Source organism: Armigeres subalbatus, chromosome 2 (genome assembly GCF_024139115.2).
Source record: "Armigeres subalbatus isolate Guangzhou_Male chromosome 2, GZ_Asu_2, whole genome shotgun sequence".
Classification (NCBI taxonomy): Eukaryota; Metazoa; Arthropoda; class Insecta; order Diptera; family Culicidae; genus Armigeres; species Armigeres subalbatus.
The window spans coordinates 37,272,665-37,293,454 of NC_085140.1; positions in this window are offsets into that span (position 1 = coordinate 37,272,665).

Genomic DNA, 20,790 nt, shown 5'->3' on the forward strand with positions numbered 1-20,790 from the left:
CTGTCTGCACTGTTTGTCGAACTAATCGTTCCATCGACTTCGTTCCACATACTCGACGTTGTTCTCCGCTGCGTCGTTAATGGCTGCTTTAACTGTATTCCAGCAGTCCTCAAGAGGGGTCGTATCGAGCTCACCCTCTTCCGGCAACGCTGCCTCGAGATGCAGCGCGTATGCAGTGGCGACATCAGTTTGCTTAAGTCGCTCTAGGTCGTACCGCGGCGGTCGTCGGTACCGAACATTGTTGATGACGGATAGTTTTGGGCGCAGTTCAACCATTACCAGGTAGTGGTCAAAGTCGATGTTAGCGCCACGATATGTCCTGATGTCGATAATGTCGGAGAAGTTCCGTCCATCAATCAGAACGTGGACGATTTGTGATTCTGTCTGCAGTGATGATCTCCAGGTGTACCGATATGGAAGGCTGTGTTGGAAGTAGGTGCTGCGAATGGCCATATTCTTGGAGGCAGCGAAATCAATTAGTCGGTGACCGTTTTCTTTCGTTAGCCGGTGAGCGCTGAACTTCCTCAGTCTAAACTGCTCCTATTGGCCAACCTGTGCGTTCAAATCTCCAATGATGATTTTGAAGTCGTGGCTTGGGCAGCTGGCGTACTCACGTTCCAGCTGCACGAAGAAGGCGTCCTTATCATCATCAGTGCTTCCGGAGTGTGGGCTATGGACGTTGATTATGCTGAAGTTGAAGAACCGGCATTTGATCGTCAACCTGCACATTCTCTAGTTGACCGGCCACCACTCGATCACGCGCCTTTGCATAACGCCCATCACTATGAAAGCGGTTCCCAGCTCGTGTGTGTTGCCGCAGCTCTGGTAGATGGTATGATTACCTCTGAACGTTCGCACCATTGATCCCTTTCAAAAAACCTCCTACAGCGCTACGATGCCGAATCCACGCACATTGAGCACATCGGCGAGTATGCGTGTGCTCCCGAAGAAGTTGAAAGATTTACAGTTCCACCAATCGAGTTTCCAATCGCTAGTCCCTTTTCGTCGCAGCGGTCTTCGCGGATGGTTCTGGTCCGTACTCTCTTGTTGATCATTCGTTGCGTAAGTTTATTTTTAAATGCTGGCTTGCAGGTCCTGACACCAAACCACCTAGATTTCCGGAGGACCATACCTCCTTATTTCTGGTGGACCATGGTGCACAGTTTCACTTAGAGTCCCTCGCTGGCACTCGGACGATGATTAGCCGTCCCTAACATGGAGAACGGACGCTATTATGAGCCGCTCCTAACATATAGAACGCTAAAAAAGATTTGCACCTCCCGGGACGTGCACCTCCCCCCCCCCCTCTTCCCTGTCAGTATTTGACAGTTGGTTTTCAAAATAACTTTTTCAGCAGTTAATATGATACACTCAACTCTCTTTACGTCACTTATTGGGGGGACGTAACCCGAATGTGACGTAAAAAGAATTTTTGCAAAAATTTCTAGTATTTCACTTAATCGTTGGATACTTAAAAAAAATTTTAAATTAAATACATTCACTTGCGTCTTACATGAGGTATTGTTACATCTCTCCAAATTCAGGTATATGAGATGTTATAAGATCTCCAAATTGTTCTGGAGTTTGAATCAAATGGTCTACCGAATCTACTGAGGCTTCCATGATGTCCCCAGCCGCGGAGCCAGCGGTAACAACCCATATATGCTCCGACTATTTGTCTTTCACTTACGTCTAAAATACAGGCATATGAGATATTGTAAGACCTATAAATTGTCCTGTTCTCCGAGTATTTTTCATTCACCTGCGTCTCAAAACAAGACATATGAGGTGTTGTAAGATCTCCAAATTGTCCTGGAGTTTGAATCAAATGGTCTGATGAATCAACTAAGGCTTCCATGGTGCTCCCAGCCGCGGTAACAACCCAATTATGTCCTCCGAAGATTTGTCTTTCACTTGCGTCTCAAAACAAGACATATGAGATGTTGTAAAATCCCCAAATTGTCCTGGAGTTTTAATCAAATGGTCTACCGAATCAACCAAGGCTTCCATGGTGTCTCCAGTTACGGTGTCAACCCAATTTTGCCCTCCGGTTGTCTTTCACTTGTGTCTTTAATTCTTGCATGTATGAATTTGTAATCGAAATTTTACTGGAGTTTGAATCAAATGGTCTACCGAATCTACTAAGGCTTCCATGACGTCCCCAGGCGCGGTGCCAGCGGTAACAACCCAATTATGTCCTCCGATTATTTGTCTTTCGCTTACGTCAAAAATACAGGCATATGAGATGTTGTAAGACCTATAAATTGTCCTGTTCTCCGAGTATTTTTCATTCACCTGCGTCTCAAAACAAGACATATGAGTTGTTGTAAGATCTCCAAATTGTCCTGGAATTTAAATCAAATGGTCTAATGAATCAACCAAGGCTACCATGGTGCTCCTACAACAAATATTCACAAATCGCATCGGACATCGTTCAACACCATAAATGAGGATATCCTACAACAAATGTACGCATGATTTGACATAAAATACTATCCGTTTTCCTTTTGCGAGCAAAATATAGCAAGTCAGTCAAAAAGCCGCTTGGTGCGGTTTGGCTGAACCACGACCAAATGGTCTACCGAATCAACCAAAGCCTTCATGATGTCCCAAGCCGTGATATAAACTCAAATATGTACTCCGATGATTTGTCTATCACTTGCGTCTCAAAACAAGACATATAAGGTGTTGTAAGATCTCTAAACTGTACTGCAGTTTGAATCAAATGGTCTAATGAATCAACCAAGGCTTCCATGGTGCCCCCAGCCGCGGTATCAACCCAATTATATCCTCCAATTATTTGTCTTTCACTTACGTCTCAAATCCAGGCATATGAGATGTTTTAAGATCTCCAAATTGTTCTGGAGTTTTAATCAAATGGCCTACCGAATCAAACAAGGCTTCCACGTTGTCCCCAGCCGTGCTGTCAACTCAATTTTGTCTTCTGAGTATTAGTCTTTCACTTGCGTCTCAAATTTTAGCATGTAAGATGTTGTAAGATCTCCTAATTGTTCTGGAGTTTGAATCAAATAGTCTACCAAATCAACCAAGGATTCCATGATGTCTTCAGTCACGGTATCAACTCAATTATATTCCCTGAGTATTTGTCTTTCACTTGTATCAAATGTAGGCATATAAGTTGTACTGGAGTTTGGATAGCTCATGAATGGTGTCTTAAATTCTGGCATGTAAGATGTGGTAATATCTCTCAAATCTCACCTCGGTTCCAATTATTTCATCCTAGTACATGCACATATTTTATTCAACGAAGATGACATGATCCAGGTTCTCAAAACTGCAATATGTCCCCAGCACAGGTATGCACCCTATCACGTCATCCAAGCACATTTTTTGTACATGCGAGATGCGATATTCTAGGACCTCCAAATTGACCTGGAGTGGGGACAAACTGGAGAACAACTCATATTCCTACATTTGAGACGCAAGTGAAAGAAAAATACTCGGAGGACATAATTGGGTTGATATCGCGGCTGGAGACATCATGAAAGCCTTGGTTGATTTGTCAGACCATTTGATTCAAGCTCCAGGACAATTTGGAGACCTTTCAACATCTCATACGCCCAGTTTTAAGACGCAAGTGAAAGACAGATACTCGGAGAACATAATTCAACTGATACCACGGCATTGGACATCATTGACGCCTTGATTCTTTGACGCAATCGATGAACCACGGACGAGACTGTATTGGCCACGCCGAGAAGGGTTCTCTTCGGCGGAACTGTGCCAGAAATACTTGATGGTTAGACCGATATCCAACGCGGACGTTGACTCGGTCGATCATGCTGCGTGAGGTCGCTAATTTAGCGAATGATATAAACGAACAAAAGGTCCTATGGACCAGAATGGTTTAAAGCTCTTCCTACAGGCTTTTCTGGTAGCTTTCCTAGTTACCTGAATGCACTATTAGGGGCCACAAGATGCCATTCAATTATATTTAAAAATCACTGAGGCATTACAGAGGCACTGTCACTCACGACTTACTTGCACGGACGCCAATTTACTAATGGGCAGTAATCTTTACCCTAGCGGTATGCAGACCTTTTCCTTTTCCATCGAGTTTCACGCCCAATCGATCATGCTTCCATTATCCTTATCCACTCCTTTCATGTCGACCAACATGTCCTTCTCCCCCATTTATACACAGTAGATCATCATCACCCATTCATTCCTTCTTGTCCATTATTTTGTTTTACAATTCACACATTAATAATTAGGGGAGACTGGGGAGACTTGATCCCCTCTTCTGATTTCCAATGTATCACAGCCAAGAATAAATAAACATACGCGATTTCCACATAGAATCTCTAAGAAATATTGTATTTAACTTCACTGATGTATGTAAGTCCTTAAATTATTGTTGATATTGATACACAATCGATTGCTGGAGTGTTGTCGAAAATCGACTTTTAAAATATTCGGGGGAAATTGATCCCTCTCCAAGAACTTGCTTTGATAAAACTAGAAAGGTGCCCTCAGATTTTTTATGAACATGAACGATCTTTGTTATTGAATTCGACAGCACATGCAATTTTAAAATTTGGGGGAACTTGATCTCCTTTTTATGATATCTACGCAATACATGTTTTTTTCCTGCCAACCCACATAGGAGTACGCAGTGTAAAAGCGTGGCCAAAAGTATGCCAATCATTTTGTCGTCTGTGAGTGCATTCAATAGAAACAGTAAAGTATATGTTTTGTTTTTATGCTGCTTACATTCATCTAGCAGTGAAATATGACCACTGGCGGCGTCAGTTATTGTTTTTTGATAGTGCACCATTTGGCGCAAGAACGCTGTCTTTGAGAACTACAGCGTGCTTGCAACGAGTGGTGCCCACATTTGGCTCCGTCAGTGAGTATGATCTTCCTTATGTTAATCTTCATTATTTGATTATTACTTAATAAATTTTCTGAAAAGATGTACTTTGTTTGTTTACTTCAACAATATAAATTTGTCATCGAATCATGTTAAAGTCCCTGGATAATATTTTGTAATATCAAATGGAACTGATCTACTAAATCCGAAATGCAAATCAACCGCTATGTTTCTTAATAATCTTAACATCCGGCAAATGCGTATGCGTTTATGGATCTGTGTTCATCACAGTCTCACTCTTCTTTGGAAGCGAAACATAATTTAAAATTAAAATAAGTCACGATTGCGTGAGTATGCGTGAAATGTTTTTTTATGGAGCTTATTCAGGAAACTCACATCTTTCGAACGCTGACAATTTTGTTGCTTGGACTGGTTTGGAACCTAATTAAAAGGTGAGCGATTCCAAGCAACAGCATCAAAATTTAAGAAAATTTTTAATTCATGATTTTCTATTGAGTTGAAACTTTGCACAGTTTTTCAATTTCATCTAAATCGTCATTTTTCGATATCAAATCTTCATATTGAGTCACGACTAACTTTTCAAAAGGGTGTATGTGAAAATGGTTCAAAAATATTTAAAAATCTGCACAGCAAAAACGGAATGTTCGATTGTTATGATTTTTTCAGCAAAGTTAGACAACTAAATGGTGATTCTTAAGAAAATGTGCACAGTAAAAAAAATTTTTTTTGCCTTTAAAAATATCATTTTGTCACAAAACTCAAATATCTCAAAACCCTATCTTTTTTCGAACGTAATTTTTTAGGAAAACGGTCCATTATATTAGCTATCTACCATAAAAATTTGGTGATGGTAAACTAATAAACAAAAAAGTTATGACATTTCAAACATTTCACAATTTTCACATATAGTAAACAAAAAAAAAATTCCGTGTATTTTTTTTTTCAAGAATCGCAGTTTGATGCTGATTTTATTGTTAAGGGCCTTGCGTGAGTTAAACAAGTTGTTTGTATGATATTTCATATTTATGTATTCATCGATATTATGTATATTATATGTATAAATATTATATGTATAAATAAATAAAAATGAATTAATATTATCCTAAGTATTAAATTAAATGTGGCAGTTACACAATGTTGTTATAGAAACTCTAAGAGTTTTGGGTTTGAATTTTGGTATGGGTTATGATATCATGAAAACAGTTTATTAATACTTATTTTTTATTTATTTTTATTCAAATTTTTAAAATATCGAACACTTTTGAATTATTATCAGCACAGTTTGAGTATAGTTTTGCTTTAATTTTATTTTCCGACAATGGAATGAAACAGTGAAATTTTTGGGTTCCTTGGATCGTTTTCGCGTTATTAAATTGCTCGCTGAGCTCTGAAGCCTTTATTTCGTACTCTTCAGTAGTAGTAAAACAAAATGATAATTTGGTTAAATCTTTTTCTTTTCTACGATTTGCCCAATTAAAAGTTCTTTCGCAATTTTAATTGGATGCTCACGTTCTTTGGCTAAACTTGCTCTTGTGGCCATGCGCTTTATTGTTCCTCCAATAGCATCACAAGGACCTTTGCCATGTGATGTAGCAAAAATGCCATTCTGCATCAATTCCGTACATTGATTTAAATTGACATAGGCTCGAAAAATTCTTACGATTTTTGTACTGCGACGCTGCTCCATCAGACATGAAATATATCTTTTGACTTCTTTATGCTTTTCAACGCGTAAAAAGTTAATCATTTTTTCAATGAATAAGTTTACGGATACTGAATCGTGTCTTAAATCTTCGGAAATTATAATAAAACTTAAGTGTTCAATTTGCGTACTTCCATTAAAATAAATAACGAATGGATGAATTGTAGCTTGTAGTACGTTCCAGTGATGGGACTGCACTTCATCTTGCAATACAAAGCTGTAATTTTCAGAAAATCACAAATGACTAAAAATTCACCATTTTGTAATGTATTTTCGTATTTTTAAAAAAGCTGGATTGTTCTGTTTTAATGAAATCGTGAGAGATTAAACTTTCTAATTTCAAGCAAAAATATGACACAAACTCATCTACAGGTTTTACAATAGTTTCTATGTCACACCTATCCGTGGTCACCCATTGCTCAAATGATAACTGATCAATATATTTTTCTTCAAACTCAGCGAATAAAGTATTTTCCAATGATGAAGAATCTGGACAATCCGAACAAGATCGTAGATAGCAATTTGATGTTGTATTTTCACACAAAAGACTACCAGTTAACATTTTAATATCCTTTGTTAAATTGATTCTTTTCAAACTATTGCAGCTTTTGTCTTAAAAATAACATTTCTGATATGTTTCTATCAACGTTATTATCAACAGGTTTCAACACTATTAAAAGAATTTTTCGCCAGTCACGTGCAATGAAAATTATGACACTATCAATACTTTTGAACACAACACTGGATCGTGTCTAAGTTTCTTATAGATGCTATGAATAATTAAATTAAAATATCATGAAAACAACTTGTTTAAATCACGTCCCTTAACAATAAAATCTGCATCAAACTGCAATTCTGGAAATAACTTACACAGAAAAAAAATTTGTTTTACTAAATGTGAAAATTGTGAAATGTTTGAAATGTCATAACTTTTTTGTTTATTAGTTTACCATCACCAAATTTTTATGGTAGATAGCTAATATAATGGACCGTTTTTTACGTTCGAAAAAAGATAGGGTTTTGAGATATTTGAGTTTTTGTGACAAAAATGATATTTTTAAAGGCAAAAAAAATTTTTTTTTACTGTGCACATTTTCTTAAGAATCACCATTTAGTTGTCTAACTTTGCTGAAAAAATCATAACAATCGAACATTCCGTTTTTGCTGTGCAGCTTTTTAAATATTTTTGAACCATTTTCACATACACCCTTTTGAAAAGTTAGTCGTGACTCAATATGAAGATTTGATATCGAAAAATGGATGAAATTGAAAAACTGTGCAGAGTTTCAAATATTTTCGAAATGGTCGCTCAGGATCGACTGACATGCCCCCGTGGAATGCCTCAGGTTTATTTTGTAAAACATATTATTGTAAAAAGGTAGAATAAAGCTAACAATGAATATCATGATTATGGATAACCTGAAAAAGGTTTCAGATCGAATCATGCTTGAAAAAGTTTTAAATACCCTTATCATTTATACCTATATTGATTTTCTTCTTGAAATTTATAAAAAATCAAGAAAAACATGATAAAATGTGAACATGTTTTAATGCACAATTGCGATTAAACTAGCATTGAAATTATGGTGAAGTTTTGACAGCCAGCATCGCTACAAGTAAACAATATTGTTTCAAAAATTCCATGGCAAATTAGTATCACTATTTGAGAGTTCAAAAACAAAAAATAATATGGAAATATATAAAATTTTTGTTTTTGACTTTTGGCCAGGATTTGGGCTGAAATACTCCTCAGTGCAACCCTTCATCAAATCTGTTAAAACTACAAAAAAGTAGAAGCCTGAGAACAGATTTATATTTTTTTTAATTTTTTCGTCAAATTTTTGTATGGATGACTAATGGGGGATCAAGTGTCCTCATATTGAGGCAATAACTTCAAATCCAAATATTCTAAAACTTTGATGGAATGTTGACATCAGTACAGATCATTAAGCATATTTATGGCTTTGTGCTGTGAAAAAACGAAAGCATTACAATGATAATGAAAAGTTGTTCAACTTTTGCGTGGCCAATAAAAAAATCTCTAGGAAGGTCAAAACATACAAACCGCCCTGCAGAGTAAATAAGGTTGTCAATCCAAAAAATAACTTACCACATGAAGGTCATTTGTCTAGAGGATCTATACTAAAAAATACACTACTACTTTAGTTCTCGTTAGAACAGAGGGTGATCAAGTCTCCCCGGGGATCAAGTTTCCACACCTTTCCCTATAGCTTTTTATACATTAACAAATTTTATATTACAAAATTTTCCAATAACAATTTTTACATAAATAACTTTTACATTAACAGTTTCAAAACAAGACACGCAAATTGAAAATAAATCTAAGAGATATGTAACTGAACGGTTACAATGGATAAGAAACGAATAGAATGGATCTCGCACAATACCAACATCCAAAATCAACAATAGTTTTTACCTCTAACAGAGCCATCCATATAGGGGTGATCGGGGAAATATGGGCCACATAAGGAAATTTCATGAAAAAAAAAAGTTTGATAAATTAAGATTTGTATCATTACAAACATGTGTGCACAATATTCAATTATAATAGATCTTTTGATTGTGATGCATTTTTCACCTGTATTTTAATCAGTTTTGTGTCAAAACCTTTTTTATAAACTTCAAACCTTATAATTATTTTGCCTATGCTGCGAAAATTTACATTTTTAAGTGTTCTTCTTCTTCTTATTGGCATTACATCCCCAAACTGGGACAGAGCCGCCTCGCAGCTTAGTGCTCATTAAGCACTTCCACAGTTATTACCTGCGAGGTTTCTAAGCCCGGTTACCATTTTTGCATTCGTATATCATGAGGCTAACAAGATGATACTTTCATGCCCAGGGAAGTCGAGACAATTTCCAACCCGAAAATTGCCTAGACCGGCACCGGGAATCGAACCCAGCCACCATCAGCATGGTTTTGCTTTGTAGCCGCACGTCTTACCCCACGGCTTAAGTGTATTTTCCTGTTCGAATTGAATTTTTAATGCGAGGGTGGCTCATATTGCCCGTATGTTAATATTGCCCCTACTGCCCCTATTCATAAGTTTGATGGGTAATGCAAAAGCAAAAATATTACAGTTCATTATCTTAACAACTTACTAAAAACGTCTCTCACGGTATCGTGAGTGTTTACATTGATGATAAGATTCTAGCTATTTACTAAGATTTTAAAAATTTGTCCTGAATAATAAGTTTGATTTTAGATCGATGTTTATGCCCATCAAATGTTTTAGAAGACTGTGAGTGGCATCTCTAATGCACATTGTACATGTTGACTGATTATGAAAATGAGTAGACAAGTCAACATCTGCTGGAAACATGAAAAAGTGTGTATCAAGTATTATTGTACCTTGCAACAATATGACAACTTTCGTGATCATTTTCCAAGGCTCTCATAGATATGAAAAATTTCTCCGCAGTACAAATAGCACGTGCTATCCAAGGATTCACCGCCGGAATGCACCACGTGGCGGCCAAATTTTTAAAAATATCAAAGTAGTTTTTTTTCTGGAGGTATGTTTTTCTTAGGCCACTATCTGGCGCGTATTTTTCGTTGCGACCAAAAATGAGCCGAGGAGTATTTTTTTTTATGAGCGGTACATTAATATATATTATATATCGACTAGCAATTGCTTTTTGTTAAATCTATTCCAATCGTTCAGAAATTTGAATGGAAAATAAAAGCACAAGTTCCCTTCATGTTATGTGACACAACAAAAAGTGTCATTTGATTTCTTGAGAATGAAACGGCCGCTTTTCTCACTGTCGCATGATCACGACCTTTACCAGTAGGACCGGTTTCAATGAAACAATGAGTTAACTCAATGAAAAAACCCCAAAAAACGAATGCAAATTTGAAAAGTTTTAAAACTTTAGGAGAAATTAATGAAACTAATCCGCGTAACAAGCAACCTTGATGGTTGCATATTTTATGCATATGTCCAATGGTTTAAATTATCCTCTCTCGATCAGTGGACCAACAGAGAGCATTGTTTCAATTTAGTCACAAACAATCAAACCATCGTTGTTAGCCAGCACTAGGAGAGGCTCGTCTGTGTGTCAAGTGCTAAAACTTTTTGCTGCGCGCTCATAAATCGCGACCTTTCCGGAAGATTTACGACTCCCGCCGGAACCCACCGTCTCGGAACTGCGAAGGTCCGGTAGCGGTATTCGCTACCACTTTTAAGCTTCACCACTAACCGAAATCATCGCCGGTGCCGGTGTGATTCATTCATACGTGGACTGCGAAGTTCTCTACAACTTCATTCGTAAACACTAAGCAGATGCGCACATTCTTCGATCATTCTATCTGTATACAACAGTGGGATCGGAATGTATAGAAAAGAAATACGTGCAGTACCTCACTATGCGTGGTTTTAATGACCAATGGTCATGATACTGTCTATGATATTTACATGTTGGATAGAAAAGCAGTTTCCATTCCGAAATGTGAATGTGCTTGTATCTGCGGATGTGTTTATGCGAAACTATTCAGTAAAATTCCGAACGAATTTAGTTGTAGGGGAACTGTTCCATTTTCCATCTCACTGAACATATATTTATCTCATCGCAAAACAGATAAATACAGCACCAATCTTGTCGCTTCTCTTTGCTCCAAAAGTTCTCTCCGATACTAGATGCTTATAATTTTTCTTTTTTTATGTGTTACAAGGCCTTACAATTTTGCAAGATTTTCCTACAATACCTGCGTGTTGAGTTAGTTAAACTTGTTTACCACTGATAGCAATCGTTTGCTTTTTTGGCCACCCATTATACCACAGTTCACACATGGCGTGTGTCAGCCTCTATATCAATTCGTTCAAATTACATTTTGAATTAGTAACCTTCAAAATTTGTATAATTTCTACCGGTCGGTACATATATCCGTTTTGCCGGTTTCGCCCAACAGCTTCATGAAGGTCAGTGTCAGCATAAGAGTATTTCAATCGTCCGTTTCTTTCAGTTGCCGTGATTTTCATGCACGCAAATGATTTCTCAACAGCGTGACGATATGTTTTTGGTAATCTCAGTTGATTGGCATATAGGAGGTAAGAGGAAATCTGTATGAAATGCGACGGTTGGGTAAAATACACCAATAACATGGGAATGTGGTTTCATTCGTTTTTGAACAATTTGCTTTGTTTGCAGGCAGTAAAAACCATTCACTAATTACATATGGGGGAGGAAGTCGATCATTTTCTTATGCTCTATACGTACACGAATATAGGTCTTTTACTTCAATGGTCATGGATTTTTAATGAAAATTGGCATAACAAAACATTGACGTACCGCCGTCGGGGGCGATAATGGGTCAAATTGGGGTGAGAATATGTCACTGCTTCAACCACATAAAATGCTTGTAGAATAGATTTAATGTATCTCAGAGCAAGAAAACTAAATTATAAGAGACCTTTTCGAGCGATTTGGTTATCCGACTTCCATAGTGTCGGTGAGGGCGCTCACCCATTATCACCCCCCAGACCCATTGTCAAACTCAAGACCATATTGTGCAGTCCCGTCGTAATTTAAAAAATCCTCAATTTGTCCAAAATATTATTCAAACAAAGGAATCTAAAACCAAATACAAATGAAGTGGACGAAATCCACAAAAAAAGTGTAAGATGTTGTGTTATTAGGGTTGCTTTTTAAAATAATGCTTTCTATGCGGTTATGTAGGGGAACTGGGGGTAGGACGCCCACGTTAAGGAAAATGCCATTTTTATCAATGAAAATCACCATTTCAGCCAGTTTTCATCAGCGCATACTGAAGAACAGCATATCTGCGACTGACTACCGATAACAGATATCTAATTGTCCATTTTATTGCACAGAAATTTGATTTTTTAAAAGCACCCGAAAAAAAATGATTTTGAAACCATGCGGGGTGAGATGCGCCAGTGGATGGGTAAAAACGCGCATGTGCTTACACAGATAGAAAAATTCACTGAAATTAACGCTAAAAATAATGCACATAAATGGAACGCCATTATTTGCGTAATTCCATGTGGGATATGGCCTAAATGTATACAATTTTTGACGTGAATCATCAATATTGCATGCAAGTTGTATCCAAGCTTGTTAGAAAGCACACCATTTCAGCGTAGAAAAGCGTAAATTTCCGCATCACAAGTTTTACGCGCTGCTCAGTTTTCATTATTTCTTTCTGTGTATCGTACTGATTTTCATTTTAATTGCCTACATTAAGGCAATTAACCGAATGTTTCAGCTGTTTCGGTCATACGAAATGAGCATGGGCGTAATGCCCCACACCGACCTCAGAAGTTTGAAGGCCCATAAAATCGTTTTAAAACCATTTTTGACGACGATTTCGTGTGGAACATAAAGAACACGAGTAAGCAGCATGGCTCATGGCTCAATTATTAATTTATCAATGTATAACAGCGACAGAAAGACTAAATTCCACCGAGCTAGAATTGCATCAAAACACGCAAAAATCGTTTTTTCGAGTTTTTCATGTATAACTAGAGAAAAATCATGAAATATATGTATCCAATGGCAATATTTTTCATTGCTTTATCGTATAGACTATTGGCGCGTTTTAACCCCTATGGGCGTGCTACCCCTATTTTCCATGGATCGACTTTTCTTAAGGTTTTTACCAATCAATGATAACAGGCGTTTCTCCGGGAGGTTTTTTCATACAGTTTTATTTCAATTACTTTTTTTTCTACTCTATTTCCGAAGGCATCAAAATTTGGCAAATTTCATCGGTGGATTGAACGGAACCGTTAACTTGGTAGGCAAGTATATCCTGAAAATCAAAAATATACATTCTAATTTCTAGATTAAGTTTTTTTTTATATTTTGCAAAGTAGGTAATTCTCAAATCTGCTTTACTACATATTTTTCAATCGTTTGATTATTTTTGAAACATTAAAAATCATTCAAAGGCTTTTTGAATAATTCTGATTATTCCGAAATCATCCACTGTAAAAAAAACGACGACATTAAAAAATCATTTCAGTAAAAACGGCTACTCAGTCTAAATTTAGTAAAACGAGTATGTTATTTACCCAACGTTTCGACACGGGGATTGTTTCAGTCTAAATTTAGACTAAGTAGCCTAGACCCCTTCACGGTTAGATGACTTTACCCATTAATGGGTACTATGTTATTGTTGATATTATTCCGACCGTGAAAAATTCACCCATTTTCTTGAAAAAGCGCCACTACCCATTTTAATGGGTAGTGGCACTTTTTCAAAAAAATGGGTGAATTTTTCACGGTGGGAATAATATCAACAATAACATAGTACCCATTAATGGGTAAAGTCATCTAACCGTGTTGATAAGAGAAACGCGGATAGAAAATGTAACTCTGCCAACACTGCAGTTAATCTTCTTCATTAAAGAACAACACATGAAAAGGACGAAATGGTTTATCCTAGAGGCCTGAATAAGAGAAACGCGGATAGGTATGTCAGAGGGGCGACAACGGATTTTTTTCATATGGAGTTTGGCAAGTATGACAGTACCCTCTTATTTGGCGCATAAATTTATACTCCAATGTCAAAATGCTCATATACTATCATAAATTTTGGTGGTATTTGTAAAAAAATATAATGTTTACCGTTTTTACAAGAGAGAGTGGTTTCGAAAGCACATATTAAATTAAAGATTGCAACGAACAAAGATACACCAAATCCGTAAAAATGTAGTGTTTCCATTTTATTCCTTACGCGAAATATGCAGATAAATAATTATGATGGTAGAAGAAACACTGTGCTAAGCAGAAACCGTTGTTTCTTGTATTATCCAAACTTTGTGCGTTTCAGGACATTCTCACGCGCTGCAGTGTTTATTTTTCATAGACTACGGCGTAGTGTTAGTGCCGTCGGCATTCGCTCGATTGGAGGCAACAAATATTTGACAGCTTAGCACCCGCCTGGTATGTGCCGCCAATCGAATCGTCAAAAAACAGCAGCCAATCAAGCAGGAGACTTGTCAAGCAGCCAAAATGTTGGCTCAAATACTGAAAACGGCCAAATTCGATTTTATGCCATTTTTAAATAAACAAAATTGAATGTATTTTACATTAGTTTGCAATAATATACGCAAGCCATTTATAGATTATGAAATGAAACTTCATTGTTTATTGGATTCTATTGTTATGTGATGTGGACACATAAAATAGCGGATTGTGAGATTTTATTTAGGGGAGAATGGTCCAAAATGCACCCCTGAGGCAAAATGGCTTCAGTCATAAAATCACTCATATAATCTGCTGTAGTACATTTATGAACGAATATTACCATTACAATGCATAATTAGTTATCCATCATTAAGCTCCATTCGAAAACTTAAGCAAAATCCCTTCATATTCACTCAAATTTACCGATTTGCTATTCTTCAACCACATCCGTAAGATTGTAGTTCAATCCATTAAGAAAAAACAAACAACCATCCGTTCACCATCATTTTACATGCAATTGAGTCATTTTTTTCAACATGAGTCAATGCAGTGTTGGCAGAGACATATTTTCTATCCGCGTTTCTCTTATTCAGGCCTCTAGTTTATCCAAGTAAAATTTTTTTTTTAAATTTGTTCACATCACATGACAATATAATCCAATAAACAAAGCAATTGCGTTTCATAATCTATCATTGATTTCCATATGTTATTGAAATGGCATTCAAAATTTGTTCATTTGTAAATGGTATTAAATTGAATTTAGCCGTTTTCAGTGTTTGAGCCGAAGTTTTGGCTGCTTGACAGGTCTCTTGCTCGATTGGCTGCTGTTTTTTGCCGGTTCGAGTGGCGGTACATACCTATCCGCGTTTCTCTTATCAAGGCCTCTAGAGTAGCTGTTTTTATTAAAATACAAAAGAAACAGTCGTCACACAAACATTAAAAAATAATTTATAAATCAGCTGAACAAAATCGAGTTAAGGGCAGTTTCAAACCGAGGGTAAATTTGGTCAGATTTCAATCCTCACGTACTTTAAGGCTAGTTTACAGATCAGAAGCTTGTTATGGGAATCCGTTGTAAAAAATTTGAATTTTGCCCCTATTTAAAATACAATACGACGGAAATCTCCGAGAGTCCGAGCTGTAAACCAGCCCACACTGGGAAATCCGATTTCAAAGGCGGAAAAAATCGATAACTTTCTCCACGAACAACTGACAGAAGAGATCAAGGGCTTATTCGAAAGGGAATTTTGAAAGGAATTCATGGAAGTGGAAAGCGGAGTCGTTCGCAAATGTTTTATTTGGTTATTTATTGAGTAAAAAACGATTTTTCAATACTTTTGAAAAGCACCGATGCCAAACACTTCTAATCCATACCCGATAGCATAACTAGACAAGAATAGTCATATGTTATGAGTCTTGCTGTGATCATAGATAGGAGGTGATGGGAGATACTATTTTTTCTTACCTTTCTTCCTAAATTTCCCTATTAAATAATATAGCTCAATGATTCTGAGCAAGGAAAAAATGTAGTAATATTAATTTAATTGATATTTGCCATTGATATAATGAAAATAATCAATTCATTAAAAATATTGAATTATAGGGGATTTAGGGGTAATACAGCTCATTTAATGTAACTTTTTATACAAAATATGATAACTTTTTTCACGAGCGACTTACAGAGTAGATTAGGGATTATTCGAAAGGGAATTTTCCAAGAAATTCAGTGAGTGATGTTTTATAGACATGAGACACTTCTGTATGTAGTTATTGAGCTGGTTTTGTCCCAATGTCCCATACATCACAATTTTTCATATTTTGGCACTTTTACCTTTCAAATATTACACTAAAATTCTGTTTTCCTCTTCATTGTGGATCCATACAAAGCACTATACATATTTTGTTGGAAAAAGTTGGAAATTTAAGGGAATTTTTTTGTTATTTTCAAATGTTCAGAATTGTAAAAATTTTTGATACTGGCCAGTAATAAAATCCTTAATGCATGTTTAAGAGTGGACTAAAATTAAATTTCAAATCTCCACATTTTTTTTTAAATGTTGGAGAAATGCGTAATTTTTTGTTCCTTCGTGTTGTTGTTAGAACTCCTTTGAAGAGTGAAATATTTGTACAGTATTTTCCTACAACTCCTTCAGTAGCCTTGCGAGCAAAGGCGAAGGATTGCCAATCCGGAAATGGCGAGTTCGATTCTCGGTCCGGTCTAGGATGTGTTCGGGTTGGAAACTTTCTCGACACCCTGGGCATAGTATATCCATCGTACTTGCCACACAAGATACATACTCATGCAATGGCGGGCATAGAAAAGCTTCCAATCAATAACTGAGGAAATGCTAATAAAATACTATGTTGAAAAGCAGGCCAAGTTCCAGTTGGAATGTAGACCCATACACACTTAATCGACAATTTTATCCTCGGTAAAATAAATTAACGAACATGACCGTAAAAGTTTATTTTCACTGATATCTCGTTAATAAATATGACGTTTATTCAAGTTACTGAAACTCGGCAGTCAAATTTGCAATAGTCATCGGTAATTCGTAATTCAACTGAGTTTCGGTAAACCCATCTGTCATACGTGAAACCTTTCGCGTACTCTATCGCTGTTTAAAAAAACATGAAGAAGCAAAGAATAGTGGGAAATTCATCTTTAAATTTTTTGGTAAGCATTTGATCCGGTTATTAATCAATTTCCTCTCCGGGCATGATTACTGCTTCATTATTCACGCTACATGCATAGATTTAATAATATTTTCGTATTATTTTAGCTTCCGCTGTATTTAAAATCAAAAAATGCTGCAGACGATGTAACCGGTTTGCCCACGAGAAGGGGCTAAATTAAATATGACTTAACATCGTTGCAAAAATCTGGAAACTATTCAGGGAAAAGAACCATTTGAGCAGCACCTTTCCGCCCCCAACGTTAAAGAATTACAAATTTCTACATCAGGAAATGGTTTGCAGTATTTGATAAACACATGATAGTACATGTTTCCAATATTGTACACAAAATATAGAGAATAGAAATCCTATCAATATGTACAACAAAAATTTGGCACGAAATACATTTTACATTTATATTGCTTGATGCTTTTAATATTTGTTTTGATTCACCTGGAAAAAAATAATAAAAATAATTATTTACTGAATTTCGGCAAAGCACTTTACCGACCCACTCGGCAACGCACTACCGAACGGCACGGTAATTTTTGACAGATGGGTGGCGACGAACATTTTACGACCAATCGGTAGTTTGAACTTTCACCGAGATTTTTACCGAGATATCAGCTGTTGGATTCTCGGCAATTTATATTGCCGGCCTCGGCAAAAAAAATTAAGTGTGACACACTTAATCGACAATTTTTTGCTCGGTAAAACAAATTGACGAACATGACCGTAAAAGCTTATTTTAACTGACATCTCGTTAACAAATAAGACATTTCTTTGTGTTACTGAAATTCGGCAGTTAACTTTGCCACAGCTTTCGGCAATTCAGAAATGAACCGAATTTCATTAACACATCTGTCAAAAAGAAAATTTTTTTTTCGCGCTGTAGGTATTTCTGAATCGCTCACACGTGAAGGGGAAGAAAAAATTCATCGTTGAAAAATATTCTGGTAAGTATTCAATCGAACTTCTATTTCCTGTTAAATTTCAAATCATTTTAAGCATACTAGTTTTATTCAATTTCAGTGGATTCGCTCCAGCTGGAGTTCACACCACAAAGATGCCTTCTGCGCTGAGGAACCAAACTCGACATGCTGGGATACCATCCAGGAACATACGGAACCGCGGAGTAGGTGCGACAAACCAGGAGCAACAATTTTCGCGAAGCAATGCACGGTCGCAGTCGCATGTTCGTGGGAACGATTCCGTGGTGTGTTGGTGCTGACGTATACTTTTTGATGAAGAGTCATATTGGTACACGTGTTTGTTAAACCTTATTAAGCAATAAACGAAAATCGAAAATAAAATTTCAATTTCATATTTTGATTTGTTTTCGTATTTTGAAACATAAAAAAAAAATATTTGCTTAATTTCGGCAAAGTACATTGCCGATCGATTCGGCAATGTATTACCGAACAGTACGGCAATTTTTGACAGCTGGCTGTTTATACATGATTTACGACCAATCGGCAATTTGAACTTTCACCGAGATTTCTACCGAGATCTCAGCTGTTGGATTCTCGGCAATTTATTTTGCCGGCCTCGGCGAAAAAAAATAAGTGTGTAGAAGAAAAAGAAGAATTTTTCTACAACTAACTTAATACAATAGAAGGTTATGGTGGTAAATGATTCGCTCTAAAAAATTTCTCTAATTTTTACACGGAAAATGAAAATTAAGTCCATAAATTTTAAAATTTCCACAACTCTTGAATTTTGTCACATGTTTTTTTGACATGTCTCATTTTGCAAGTGCGTTTGACCCGTTTTTCCACCGAAATGATTGGTCAACCTAAAAGATATTTTAGGTACTAGATAAAGATTGTCGCTTCGGTTCCCTTTGTTCTGCTGTCCGAAACATGTGTGGTACATACCTGTCACATCGTATGGATTTTCCTTCTTTGACATTTAGCTCCCTATCCCCGCCAGCAAAAGATGTTGCGGACAGCGACGACAGCGACAATCTTTATCTAGTAACTAAAATATCTTTTGTCAACCTATACAAAACACGTGTGCAAAGACTCTGGAAATGTTCGATATGTATACTTTTGATGTGAATGTGATGTGGGCTACGAAATGGTGAGTTGACATCTGGGAAGGGGCAACAAACCAATTCCAATTCTCACGCTTCCACGAAAAGATATTTTAGTTACAAGATAAAAATTATCGCTGTCCGGAACATCTTTTGCTGGCGAGGATAGGGGATCTAAATGTCAATGAAGGAAAAATACCTACATACGACAAATACAAAGCGGCAGATGAGAAAAAAAACAGAACAGGAGCCACATATTCATAGCGGATACACGTCGAAATAGACAGCGATATCAAGAACGTGTAAGGAGTCGACTGGGATTGAGGTTATGTAGACAGTTCTTGGCGTTCAGTCTTAATAGGACCATAAACGGATATCCTTTCTAAACCATAATATGCTCCTATTAAGACTGAAAGCCGAGAAGTGTCTATGTACATGATATCAAGAACTAACGGCAGCTGAGAAAAAACTTCACCGGCGTAAGAACCGGGGGGTACAACGAAAAAGTACTCTGGAGGCAGAGGTTTCCAGAGCTTTTCCAGAAACGATGCGCGAAAGTTCTACAAATCGATAGATAACATACGCAAGAAAAGGTATTTTCCCGGTACTACCGGTACTGGACTTCTGAGTACCGTAGTAAGTACCGATACTACAAAAAAGGGGTCGATATTGTCGATGCAGATAAAATCAAGAACATGTATGAACTCAAGACAAAATTTTCAAAACGACTTATCTGCTTTTGTAAACAAAGATTCAAACGACGATTTGATGAATCTGATAGCTCTCCCACGCAAACCAACACCATCAACAGGTAGCGGAATCCTTCACCTACCTATTGATGGTGTTGGTTTGCGTGGGAGAGCTATCAGATTCGTCAAATCGTCGTTTGAATCTTTGTTTACCAAAGCAGATAAGTCGTTTTGAAAATTTTGTTTTGAACTTGTCTCAGCTACGTCGCTGGTCGCTGGTGACCCTTTCCAGTAAGTGCACTCCAGCATGCTCCAGCGACGCAGGCAAATTTAATGCGTCGCCGCAGCACCAAACTGGAAAGCGCTCGCTGGTTGAGCGATGCGACGGTTCAGCGACGTTCCAGCGATGACTCGCATAGACAATACTAGTGCCAAGCGATGATTTGTACGAAAAGCATCGCCTTTCAATAGGCAACTGCATAGCACTTAACAAAGACAGCACTTACCTCGCTTACCTTCCCAAGCAACCAGAAGTTCAGATTTTACTTAAATTTACTCTTAACCGAACTAATTGGTTCACTATGGTTCACATCAAGTTACAAGCATCCTTAACGAAACTTTAAAGTTCACTTAAAGTTCCGTTACATACAAAAAATTACTTAAAATGAGAGCTGATTAAGCCAAAATAGCCCTTCTTATCCGAACTACTGGTTGCTTGGGTTGAAAATAAATTACACGCTAAAAATGAACCACACGCGACTCATTTTTTAAAAAACGGGACTCTACTATTTGAGTTAAATATACTACCTACTTAAAAAATATGATTGCACCTAAACTAGGAATCTGTTTGCTGTAAAATGCACTCAGACAAAAATAGA